Raw genomic sequence first — 13,535 nt, forward strand, 5'->3', positions numbered from 1 at the left:
AATATTACATTCATGGTTTAGTACTATGTTAATATACCATGATCTAACAGCTCCAAGTATTTTTATAAAAAGAAATTTTCTATTTAAATCAATTTTTTTTATTTTATACCCTGTTACTTCTTAATTTTTCTATATAACGCTTGAATTGAACAGAGTAATGCAATTTTATAATAATGTTTTGAATAATGTTTTAGAAAAGAATTAAATAACTATTACTACTTTCGTTGGAAGAGAAAATGTTTTTGAATAAAAAGACAAAGATATATACTTAGTCTTCTAGAGACTGTAAACTTTGTAAAACGCCATCTAAGTTTATCTTTGATTATGAGAATTATAAAGTATAAAATTTGTCACCGTCGGTAAAATAAACTTTTTGAAAATATTTTTCTCAAATTTTCAAATGGACAACACAGCCATATCGTGAAAACATATATCATCTTGTCTTTTATTATTATTTCTTCCTTTTAATACCACCTTCTAAATATTGACTCGCTGACAATATCGACCGTTCCCTGTTTTATCTTTTTGGAGCCGGCAAGTAGCGCTGCTACCAGTTCATAGCGGTCACGTCTGAAGTTTGTAGGAATCGTGACGTCATGAAGGGAGGTTGATAAAGCCGCTACGCAGTATCGTTGTGCGCAGTTCCGTCTTTGATTATATCCGTACCTGGTGATAATAAATAGGTAAGGTGCCGTATAAAACTTTTTATTATTTATCACAATCTAAGGTCCAAGGCATAATCTAATATAAGAAGCACATAAATTATGACACGTATATCCCTTAAGTTGGATACAAAGTAGTCATCAATAAGAAAAGAATATTTGAAGTAGTGCGCGCGCACAGTACAATTTGGGGCGTAATCTGTATCATCGTCTAAAGCCGGCACTGGCGAAGAAAAACTGCAAGGGGAGAGGGAAGAGAAATAAACGGTCGGACTGGCGAGTCGTGGTCGGTCGCGGCGCCGTGCCTTGTCACGAGCACGCATCGAAATCGGGTGCGGGTGTCACGCGGTCAGTGTTTGTCGGGCTAGACGTCTCTCTTAACGGGGGACGTTCGGTTTGTCGCGGCGCCGTGCGGACACGACGTGCCTCCTCGGGGCCCCGGCAATTTAAATGGGCGGGGTCGCGTGAGCACCCTGGGCACCATGCTCGCCATACGGTGAGGGGACATGGAGCGACCTCGGTGTTCCTAGTGGTGAGCTGCCGTCGCCGACCGATAGTCGGTCGGTTTTTCTCATCGGAGCGCGTTACGTCGCTATACGCCGCGCGTGTTATGTTACATGGCCGCGCCGTCAGCTACGCCTACAGAGCTATGACGTCGCTCTGTGAGTGAAGAGGCAGAGAAAAAGAGAGGGGAAGAAAAAAAAAAAAAAGAATAAAGAGAGATCCTCCTCGCAGTGTACACACACTCTTTGCTCCTCGCGACACTTCAAAGGTAGGAATTTTTCTACCCCGAAATTTCGAAACGCGCACTCTCGATGTCTTGTTTTTATCTCCCGCTCTCCTCTCGCCCGCTCTCACACACCTTCGTTCTTCTCCGCGCTGTGTTGTTGACGCTATACCTCTGCTGATTGCTCTCTTTATCTGTGTGGCTTTTCCTCCCTCCTTCCCTCTTCTCCTCCCCCCGCCTCTCTCTTTCTCTCTTTGTCGTTCTCTGTATACCCTCTCGACTTCTTCTTTCTTCTCGACCTCTTCTCTCGTCGCTCTACTCCATCTCTGTTAGGATGGTCTTCGGCATAGCCGTCGATTCCGCTTGATTCCGTAGATGTTGCTCGACGCGTTTTTTTTTTTTTTTTTTTTTTTCCGAAGAAGTTGGAGGAATCAATTCGGAGATACCGTGTTCTCTGGTGGGTTTTTTTTTTTTTTAGACGTAACATATATGCGTCGCGCATCATGCCCTCCTTTACTGAGGAGTGCGTTCGAACCTTTCTCCTCCCTTTGTCTCGTAGAGAACAGTAGGCAGAGAGGAGGCGGGCATTCGGCATAGCGGTTGTTTCGACGATAAGAATATCACGTGTGTATTATATCCTTGGCACAAGAATTAACGTGTAACCATAATCCACGATATCTGAAGATAAGGGAGGAAAGGGGGGAAAAAAAGGTTCATTACGCTAAAGAGGGTCGCTTCGCTCCGCACGCTGCACCTGCGATGTGTGTTTCTCTGTCTCCGTCTGCCTATCCCCCCCCCCCTTCTCTGCCTTCCTTCCTTCCCCTCTCTCTTACTCCCTCCTCCCACCCATTCCGACGTACATCTGATCCTTTTGTCTGCCGAACGAGGTGTGTGTGTGTGTACTGTACGTGTTGCGCGCGCGTACATTATACCGTACGTTTGTTTGTATACAAATATCCGTTAAACGCATGCATACGCACATTACGTACGCACATATGGGTACTCGCGGTACCCGCTCATGTATGTACGTATACTCTGTCAAATCGGTAATCGGGAGAACCATACGGCTCTGAAAACGCAGCGTTCCTAGAAACAAAGGAATATTAACGTAGGAAAAACAGATAAGTAGACGAAATTGGGTTCGCGCATTTTGTCGTTTGATTTATATAAATCAATATTTAACATGTAAGAAAAATCAGCGAAACGTTTTTAATCAATAAATCAGATATCTATTGATATGAGTAAAATGAGAAATTTGAATTCGAAAGAAAGTAAATCCAAGATGGCAATTTGAAATATGAAGTCAAAAGGCACATACGAATTTCATGTTTCGCTTTTTAGAAAAAGAAAAATCTTTCTAAGAATGTTAAATCTTTTCAGATATTTAAATTAAGTGAATTCTTTAAGATTTACTTTTAAAAAATGTCGATTTTTTATATACTTGGAATCCAGGTATTATTGCTCTGTGTACAAAGTTTAGAATTATTTTAATTTTTTTAAATCGGATAAACTTTTTGAAATGTGCGATGATAAAACTCGTGCGTCCTTATATTTTATATTATTGAAGTGCTAGTCTCTAAATCTTTTAGATTGAAAATTGAGCTAGTCTTGAAAAAAAAAGAGTAGAAACTGTTCACTCTTGTTCAAGAGTGAAAATGTTTTTATACTTCTTTTAAAAATTTGTACAATTTTTCATCTCTCTTTTGAAGTGAGATTTTACTTAAAAAAAATTTAGAGTACGATTTTTAAAGAACCGAAATGTAGCTTATATTGAAATAAATCTTTTTATTGACTGTATCTACAATTATATCTCGCTTGAAATCATTCTAATATCTAATGATATCTAAATAATAATGACAAAGAAAGTTCAATAATCGTGAAGTTGAGATTTTGAGAGAAACGTAGGCAATGTCTTTTGCAGCACACATACACACTCTCATGTATGGCATTGTATTAAATGTCCTTTCACTTATGGCTGATACTGTAGGCAGAATATTCTAGAACGAAAATTTTTATACGGAAATGTCAAGGTTACTATAGTTTTCAAATTATAAATGATTAAAATTGGCCAATTATAGTGTCTGAAAATGGCGCACTTACTGACATATGATTGAGACGCTTATCGCACAAAATTTAAAATAGAAAACTACCTAAATTCTGTAATCAGGCTGATATTAACATATTATGTATAACTGAAATTAAACAATCATCACAGGCGAAACTTAAGATTCCTAAGTAATTGAATCACCACATCCAATATTAAGTCGTGACGTCAGAAGCGAGAAATGACACGTTAATTTTTAATACGTGCCATTTGTGAATAAAAAACATTTAGTAAACGAAAAAAATTACAAAAGGAACGAAAGCTATCCTTATCCTTCCGAATAATCAGTAAATAATCGTAAAAAGTGATAAAAGGCACGTGTCTGCCTTTATTCAATACGCATGCGTAGCCTATTTTCATTTACACGTGCCTTTTATCGCTTTTTACGATTATTTACCGACTGTCAGATAGGATAAGTAGTTTTCGTCCATTTTTACAAATATTTTAAAGCGATCTCATCATTTTGTTTTATCCAAATTGTCCTTATTTGCAAGTAGTACGTAACAAAAATTAACATGTCATTTCTCGCTTTTGACGTCACAATTCAATATGGCATATGGCTGTGGTGATTACTTAAGAATCTTAAAAGTGAAATCTTTTTATTGAATGTAAAATTGAGAAGCGTTCATTGCACAAGTATCTTAACTACGAACGTTCCGTTTCCTATTTTGGAGCGTTATTATCTTATAAAATAATTAATACTTTAAAAAGAAACAGAATTTTGGCGGTTAGGCGGTAGGCGTCTCAAATATGGTATGTCAATATTTAACAAGCGAGTAAATGTAACGCAGAGACACGAATGTCTTATACCGAAGAGTTGCATACATATCGGAGAAGGCATGAAAAGACATGGGCTGCGTTCCATTTAACTCTCACCACACAGCGCTCGTGGAACCGTTTCATCCTTGTTGTTTATCAAATGTTAAACAAAGATAAACGACGCTCGCGAACGTCGCGAGCGTTAAGTAGAACGCAGCTACGGTAAGGCGTTTGTATTCCCGTATGTATCATACAAGGGCCCCGCATGAAGTTCTGCTCTTGAGCGCGCAATTTTCAGACGTTACAATTAGCCAATTTCAATCGTTCATAATTTGTAAACTATAGCCTCGATGTTTTCATACAAGAGTTTTGTTTTACCTTGTCCCACAGAATTCGCCACTGAATTGACATTTAAGCATTTTGAGACACCCTGTATACTGACGCGCATTTCCTATCTTTGTTTTGTCAGCCGGCACTCAGACGTGTCTCGTGGTTTTACATCGTTCGTATTGCGACGTAAAGTACAACTAACTGGAATATCGAATACCCGATCGTACGCGTATGAACAAGACTGAATGATCGAAAAAAAGAAAACGCAAGAATTTTTTCCTACTCAACGGACAAGCGCAAATGGCTGATCTTAGCAATTAACGGTACATCGCTGGTCGAGTATTTAAGCCGCTGACCCTTTAAATCTGTATGCGTGTGACGCCCTTCGATCGATTCGCGCACACGTATGTGTATGTGTGTGTATACTGTGTGTGTGCTGTGTGGGTGTGTGTGTGTGTGTGTGTGTATACCGACCGGGAATTACGTTCTGCATACGGGGTGTCCTCTCAGCCAGGAACGTTCGCCGATACTCCGATATCGGAGATGCTATCGACAATTTTCCATTGATATTTTAGCATCGACGCTTCGCGAATCCGAATTGATGAAAATCTTGGTGCAAACAAATGCTCTTCTTTTTCTATTTCTCTTTTCTAACGGCTTAAATCACGAAAATAAAACAGATTACTTAGTTTGTTATACATAATATATTATACCTTTCTGGTTTATTGTTATTGAACTATCATTTTGGGGATGTGATAAACATTTTCAACAGAAACAAATGTTTTTTTTTAATATCTATCAACGGCTCGCTAGCGATGTATAACTAAAAAAATATTGGTATTTTTTTAACACTGTGGTATATGAATTGTATCTCCTCAGTACAGATTTGGACGAGTTTGAAGCAAACCTTTGTGTTAAATTTTTGATAGTTAATCTAAGTAACGTTGTTATTTTTCATTAATAATAATGAATCAAGATAAATTTATTTTTATAGCTTGGCTTTTGGTATCTGCGGTTGTGATAGGATATCCGGTATACGTGCCTGTTATACATCCTATATAAGACTTATCAAATTGAATAATACATGCATGCGTCATAATTTTACACACATGTGGAAAATTACAATCAATTTATTATTAAAATGAAATATGCTAGAAAAATCTGTTGCAATTATATATAATTATAAAAAAGTTATAAATAATTGATTAGTTAATAAAATTATAATTAATTAAAAACTACAGAGTATAAGATACTCAAAAAGTATACTTTTTGAGAAATTGTGTATAAAGAAGAGATGTGCTAAAAATATTTCGACTTGATTTATAATCATGTTTATATTCCTCACTGGTTAAATTTTACATTATGCAAACTACACAAGGTACAACATGTGTGACAAAATAGCAGAATTATATGACGTGAACTTAGCAACATATACAGATATACTCATTGCAGAAAATTCAAAATTCGATTTGAAAAAAGATGATCTTTGCTCTGACAGTTACCTATCCACTAATATTTAGGATTTACGATCCGTTGTTAATTCGCGAATTAAAAACGCACTTGGGAATACAAATGAAAAATATATGAGTAACAACAAATCCAGGAAGTCCAGTGGTCGTTCTGTGCAGCGCGTACACTTATAAATGCATAGAATTTTTCAATAGACAGACCAGAAAGACCGGTGCACATGGTAGCTTTTCCCAAGATTCGTCTAGCGGTTCGCAAGCTAAGATGCAAACTGTAAAACCGTAACTTTGTCGCTGTGTTTCTGTAATTGATATTAATTGATTCGACAATTTCATTGTTAAAGGAGAAAATTAAGTAAATATAAAAATATATATAATATGATTATGAAAAAAAAGTTTATAATTTTATAGATTTTATAAATTTCATTAAAAGTGTATTTAATTTAACAACAATTGTAAAATTAAAGTATAACATTCTAGTATTTATTACTATAAAAATTAATAATGCACTATGTATGTATTTTTATTAGTTATATCGGTGAAATATTAAATTAGTACAATGTAGATTTATACAAGGTATTCCAAAAGTTTGAAATACCCCGTATAATAATTATTTTTAAAAAATTGTATTATAGTCTTTAGTGCATGTATATAACAACGCTTATGAAAATGCTGTAATGAACTTTTTTGTTACTAAAAAATGCTACCATATTCCGATATTAAAAATATATTTAGTAAAGTATAATATAATAATTTTGAATTGTAACATGATGTGAGATTTTAATGTGTGCCAAAAAATCTTTTAAAAAATATGTAATTTTTCAAGATGTTTTTATAAGAAATTTTTGAAGATGTGAACTATCAGGGAACAAAATCTTTATCAAGGAAAGAATAATAATATAAAACAAAAAATATCAAAAAAAATTATTTAATACAAAAAAATTGATGTTATTGTTAAATTATTAATTATCCGTTTTATAATTTATAATACTACAGAATTATATTATACTTCATTAAATATATAATAATATTAGAATTCTATAATATATATATGTGTGTGTGTGTATAATTTTATTTTTAGTTAAAAAAATATGTTGTACTATCTTTTTTAGAAAAATGAATATGAAATGTAAATGTAATATATGTATATATATATTTCGTTAATACTTTTTTTTAGAATTAGTCTCGGTTTTTTATAAATATTTCATAAATCTTTTTAAATATTATTTATTATATTTTTGTATAAAGCAAAACATATTTGTAATATTTTTTAATTATTTTAATTATTGTTATTGAGTTTAGCTATATTATTTTTAATTTTTTTGAAATAATGAAAAATATATGTCGCATTTTGTATATACAATAGTTTTTCCGCGTGAATACTTTTTTAAATTTTTTAGAAATAATTATTTTTTAAAAATTATATTACTTTTTTAGAAGTAATAAATAGATATTTTTTATGAAATGCGCACATGTTATAATGTACATATGTATGTATAGTGTTCTTTTAGAATTAATAAAAGTGGAAAAAAACGTTTCTCTACGAAAAATAGAAAATATTTCGAAAAATATTAAATAAAATTTTTTTATTAAAGCTTTATTTGTCAGAAAGATAATTTTTTAATTGTTAATCATCAATTTATCAAATACATATGTATATTTAAAATACTCATTTGTGGTTATAAATATTACTAATATCGATATGTCAAACAACACTGGAAGAAAATATCGATTTAAGTTTCTGAAAACTTAAAGATGTATAAAATACGTTCGTAAGTATTCGTACAAGTTTAATGTTGGAGCACATTTGTGTGTACAATAATAATACGAGCAATTTTTGACTGTTTTTAAAATAATAAAATTCTCAAGAAGTAAGTACATCTTATAATCTTTGAAGTATCCTTTTGATACTTATCATGTTTATAACTACAAATGCGTGTTAAGTGCATGTGTACAAAGCATTGAAAATTGTTTTTCTAGAAAATGAGAAGTCTCGTATAATAAAGTTTTATTTGTCATCTTTAATTTATCCTTTTATGTATGTATACAGTAGAGTCTTTTAAAATTTGGCTTCTTTAATTTTGATATTCCTACCTACATACGTACTTTCACAAACATTGTTTCGTCTATATCATAAGACGCTAAGCAGCTCCTGGTAAACTTTATTGTATTTATTGTTTCGTCTATAAATAAACAGAAGAAAAAGTTTTATGTTAGTATTTCTATTTTTACCTATTTTGTATATTAGATGAAACATAAATAAAACAGAATTTGGTTTATAGATCCGACTCCATCTTCCTATACGTTCTAAAAATCCACTATATCGTTGGGGAGGGGGGAAGGTATAATATAATACCTGAAATACCGTTAGAAATATTAAAATTTTTCGTTCACAATATTGGAAAGATGTAATCTTATTCCTGTGTTTTGATATTAATATGATTTAACATGGTGATTCCTAAATAGTTAATATATTTATGTATATACTACTATACTTTCCGATTTATGATACTAACAATTTACAAATGGTTAATACCACTATATTTTCCTAGTTTATTTAATTTGTTTATTGTTCTTAAACTATATAATACATATTCGAAACAACGTTTGAAGAAATTTGTCTAATATTTTTTTCTCTTAGTGTTATCGCAAGCGCGCATACATATACATATATATATTTTGTTTATTATTTTTCTATTATATAAAACACTGTAAACGTGTTTATTATCAATGTTATACTTGTGTAGTATTGCAATTAATTTTTTAAATGTGATATTATGTTAAAAATATTTGTAAACGCGATAGTTAATCAACTTATCGTAAAAACAGAAGATCGATTGATTACTGCGTCTCTTCTTTGTGTGCAACAAATGTTTCCTCATTTTGTTTGCATGCGTTTTTCTTTTTACAATTATCGATGCATCAACAACATTAATTGCAAGTTTTTCTGGAATCATCTACTAGAAATAAACAAAAACAATTTACGAAAATCATCATTGTTTTTTATTTAAAACGATTTTTTCCGATGTTTTTAAAATAAAAATTAAAAATATAAATATAAATTATAACTCGGCTTGTGCAATATCTCTGTTTATTAATGTGAAATACATGGAAGAAGAATAAAAGCATTTTTACCATATGACAAAAATCTCAGCTAATAATTAAATCCATAGTAAATTTACAATCAATCTAGACATCATCTTAAAATGTTTCGTAAAACACTCTGAAAAATATTTTAAAGTTATATTATGCATCAATATTAGACAACTGCTCATTGGATAACTACAAAAAATTTCAAAATATTAAAGTAAAACAAAATTTACAATATACACGGTGTCCCAAACTTTTCGACTCAGTCCGCTCTATCTGCCCACAAGCGATATGTCTAAAAATTTGAGATACCCTGTATATTGTAAATTTTGTTTTTCTTTCATGGATATAATAAACACATTACTTTTACAAAAGCAACTTTACAAATTATAAAATTTTTATCTCGCTAGTGCATTGTTTTAAATTGTATATTAAACTGTTCACAAATAACATATATTTTTTAATGAAATACAAAACTTATATGTCTGATTAAATGAAAAATACTACAATTTCTCTAATAATATCAGTATAGTTTAATTAGTATATTTTAAGATATAAAACATTTTGGTGTTAAAACTTTAATGTTTACTATTTTCATATATTGAGAAAATATCAGCTTTAAAAAGAGAAGAAAATTTTATTTATACATAATATAGCATACTGTAGTAATCGTCTTTTGATTTTCAAAGCCTCAACATTAGAGAAGCATAGGAGAAGCTTAGAGACTGTCAGTAACTTTACGTATAAGAATCCAAGAATTCCGATTATGCCTTTGCGTATAGCCACCTCAGCGTGGTTTCACGTCCGTAAGGTAGGTTCGACGTAATAGCCGAAAAGTTAGCAAAACCGGGACAAGAGAGATCCCTTCCCGCGTAGTACGTTATACAAAGGATGCTTGAGCTTTCATGGTAATCATTATATACGATAATTGATATATATCATCCACTTTCTGAGGAAGCGGGTTCGTTGCAGGACTCGGTTCGCCAGGTCGGCAGAGGTTATTCATTTTGAAACTTGCAAATTATAAAAGCATTCGAGATTCTAAAAATTTCGTGAAAAATAGGGTTTTTGTAACGACAGTCGCCCATAGATGGAAATTATAGATGCGCGGCATAGCGCGCGCGTTCTCCCACTTTCTTCTCGTTCTTCTTACATTATGAAGCAAATTATAAGAGCCACTTTGCGCGATGTGGACGCGCTCCATGTTCGTTGCGAGCAGCGTAATAATTTAGCGAACGATGAATTGCCTATGGGCACGTCGATCGTCTGCGAACCCCCTGCGAACTCCGGTACGATCGAACACTCCCGCGACATAACCGTTGTCCTTTTAAACGGAGCGGATGCACCGGTGCGCAACGTTCCATTTGCGAAAAAGGGTATAATCGATAGGCTTTCGTGTTGAAACATGGAGCTTGATAGATCAAAGGACGTGCAAAGGACGCAATCAAGACTTTCGAAGAAAATATACGACGTAATGGCGTCTTTAGAAAATGTTATTTATTTATTTATTTATTCAGTGTGTTATAGAAAATTTAATTTATTCAATTTATAATACATCTTGTGTTTTATAAAACAGTATACAACGTATATACAAATGAAAATTAAAACATCGATAATATCGATGCTTTGTATTTGTAATTTGCGATGCGTATATACACGTACATAGAATTGTGAAATACCTGTTTACATCTTACACGATTTTCATCTATATTAAAAAAGGGAGTGAGGAAGAGAGGGAAGGAGGGAGGGAGAATTCCACACGCTTTCACCATACAATAGCTACGGCCCTGCACGACGCTTTGAAATTATAAAGCACCCGCAAGACTGTATGAATACCGTCCCGGAATTATTCGAAGCGACGTTCCCTTCGAAGTCGACCTGTGCATCCACCCTCTTCTTCCCCTCCTACCTTTCCTGCTCTCCCTTCACCTGTCTCTGAAACGAACTCTCCGAAAGCGTATTCGAGACGCTTGATGCACGACAATGGCCCAACTTTACGAAGGCTTGCTTCGAGAGAAAAATTACATTTAAGTTTTTTATATAAAAAACTTGCAGTAACTCTTGTAGTATTAATATGTTAATCGAACGATAAAATCTTTGATGTTTAAATACTTCGACGTTCTTGTATCTTCCAAAGATACAAATAGTTTTAAGTTGCTGTCGTAGACCGATTATTTTTCAAAGTATTTGTCTAACTGTCTTTACAGCACAGACTTAAAGATCCTTTTTCGCAATTAAAATATAAACAATATGCAGGCCAAACCGGGCGAGTCGATTTATATGCCAAAAAACAAAAAAGTTGGAAAATTATAGTTTTAATCGGCTTCTGACGTCGACTCATAACAATATTTGTTTTATATAAAAGTTTTGTATACTTTGTACATATAAAATAGTCTTGGTTTGGATTAGAGATTATATAAACGATGTTAAGTTTTTAGAATTAGATTTAGATTCCTATAGTATGAAAGATTAGAGTTAGTTAGCAAATTTGTATGTATGTATATGTGCGATATTGATGTCGTAGTGTGCAGTGATGTGTCAATAATACGTAAATCGTAAGTCCTATTGAACTGGTAAACAGATGATTTCAGAATTCCCTCATTAGGAAATTTAATAGGAAATGTTTATTTTTTACTTTCCGTGAGAAATGATAAGAGAATTCTGAGAGAATATTTTATATATAGATTAACCCATAAGAATTAAGTGAGAAGTGCCTATCGATTCTTATGTTTATTCACAGCCTTAAAAATACAGTCATTATATAATGAATTAGAGATGATAAAATAAATTTTATTGCTTTTATGAAACTAAATTCTTATAAAGTTAATTGCAATGTCTTTAAATTTTTCGATTGCATCGGAGCGTATATACTTCTTGTTTTTTTTTCATTTTATGATATGTTACGATAAAGGGGGATTCTACGATCCGATCCTCGGCCCTGGGCGGTTCGACGCTGAGCGAGAGAGAGAGAGAGAGAGAGAGAGAATACACTGCTCTAAACCCGCGCAATAATTTCCCCCTTATTAGCCTGTCGTCCGTCGCGATCGATCGCGAACGTGGATCTCCACGATCGCGTCTCCATTCGATGCGCGGTGGTTATGGCAACGCGCAACGCCGCTGGATGCCCCTCGCGAGGACCGACAGCGCCGATAGAGCGGGACCCGCAGCTTGGGAACCGCATCGAGAGACGGTACATACATACGGGCGATCTGACGTTCTGGCATTAGAGCTACACGCGACGCTCTATCTCTCTCCCTCCCTCCCGACTTCCTCCTTTTCTTTCTCGGTTTCTCTCGTGTGTCAACACGTTTCCGACGCCCACTACGCCCGTGTGACGCATGCGCCTCGCACAGCCTTATCAGTCTTTGCTCTATCTTCCTCCCTTTTCTATATACTCCCACCTTTTGTTCCTTTCTCTTGTTCTCTTGCGAGATACAAGTGCCTCAGTTCCCCCCTTTTGCATTCTGAATTTTTATTACCGAATTTGGAGTACGTCTTTCCGTAAGGAAACTGTCGAGGGAATCTTTCCGTTTTACAAGAGATTAAAAATATAAAGAGATTTCGCGAGATCTCAGCTTTGAAAATTATTAATATAGACATTTGTTTAGTCATAATTTAGATTATTTAAGAACAATATGTGTGTAGATAAAAAAACTCGGTTGATCTAAACAACTTCGATATGCATATAATATACATATAGTTATATATTGACATATAATATCATTTATTTATTGATGTTAACAAACGATAATCTTCGTAAAAGAAGATATAACAAAACACTCAATAATTAAAATTGTAAGTTGTTAGTAACAGAGAAAAGTTAGTTTGCGACTCTTGATTTTTTCTTCTGCTCCTTTTATACGTGTTGATGATTCTTCCTTTTCCTCTTAGCTCTCTCTTCGTCTCTTTTTCCAATCGTTTGCTAGATACGTCCCTGTCTTTTATATACGTACTCTCTTCTCCGTGCCTCTTCGCTAGCAAGCACGGAATTTTCCAATTCACAAGGGTGCATAGACGATGCGGGTCGTCGACACGGCAACATCTTTGATGTCACTCGTTGGCGAACGTGCTGCCAGCAAGAAAAATGTCAGGTTATACCGTCAGTCTTTATACCTACTGCACACTGGATGCGATGAGCGATATCCAATGAGAGCTCAGTTTAACACGTCACGTGACAAAATGCAGAGCTTTCATTGGATATCGCTCGTTGCTCATCGCTCCTCGCGTCCAATGTGCAGTAAGTAGGCATTACTGGTCATGGATATCTTTTCACTTAAACGGCCCTGTCCCGAAAACATAAACATAATCACTTCTTTCTTTATGCCTCTTTCTATCTTCTTCTTTATCTACTCTGTTTTTCTCCAATAACAGATTTTAATTCCCAGGAACCTTATTCC

General features: G+C 33.9%; 1 protein-coding gene across 1 annotated transcript in view; it reads left to right on the forward strand.

The window, feature by feature from the left end:
* The first annotated feature begins 940 nt into the window (after positions 1–940).
* Positions 941–13,535, forward strand: part of mura (ring finger protein murashka) — a 71,582-nt gene continuing 58,987 nt past the window's right edge. The window contains exon 1 of the mRNA XM_018537134.1: positions 941–1,434. The gene's annotated coding sequence lies outside the window, so the exon portion shown is untranslated. The remainder of the gene's footprint in view (positions 1,435–13,535) is intronic.

Source organism: Cyphomyrmex costatus, unplaced genomic scaffold (genome assembly GCF_001594065.2).
Source record: "Cyphomyrmex costatus isolate MS0001 unplaced genomic scaffold, Ccosl1.0 scaffold164, whole genome shotgun sequence".
NCBI lineage: Eukaryota > Metazoa > Arthropoda > Insecta > Hymenoptera > Formicidae > Cyphomyrmex > Cyphomyrmex costatus.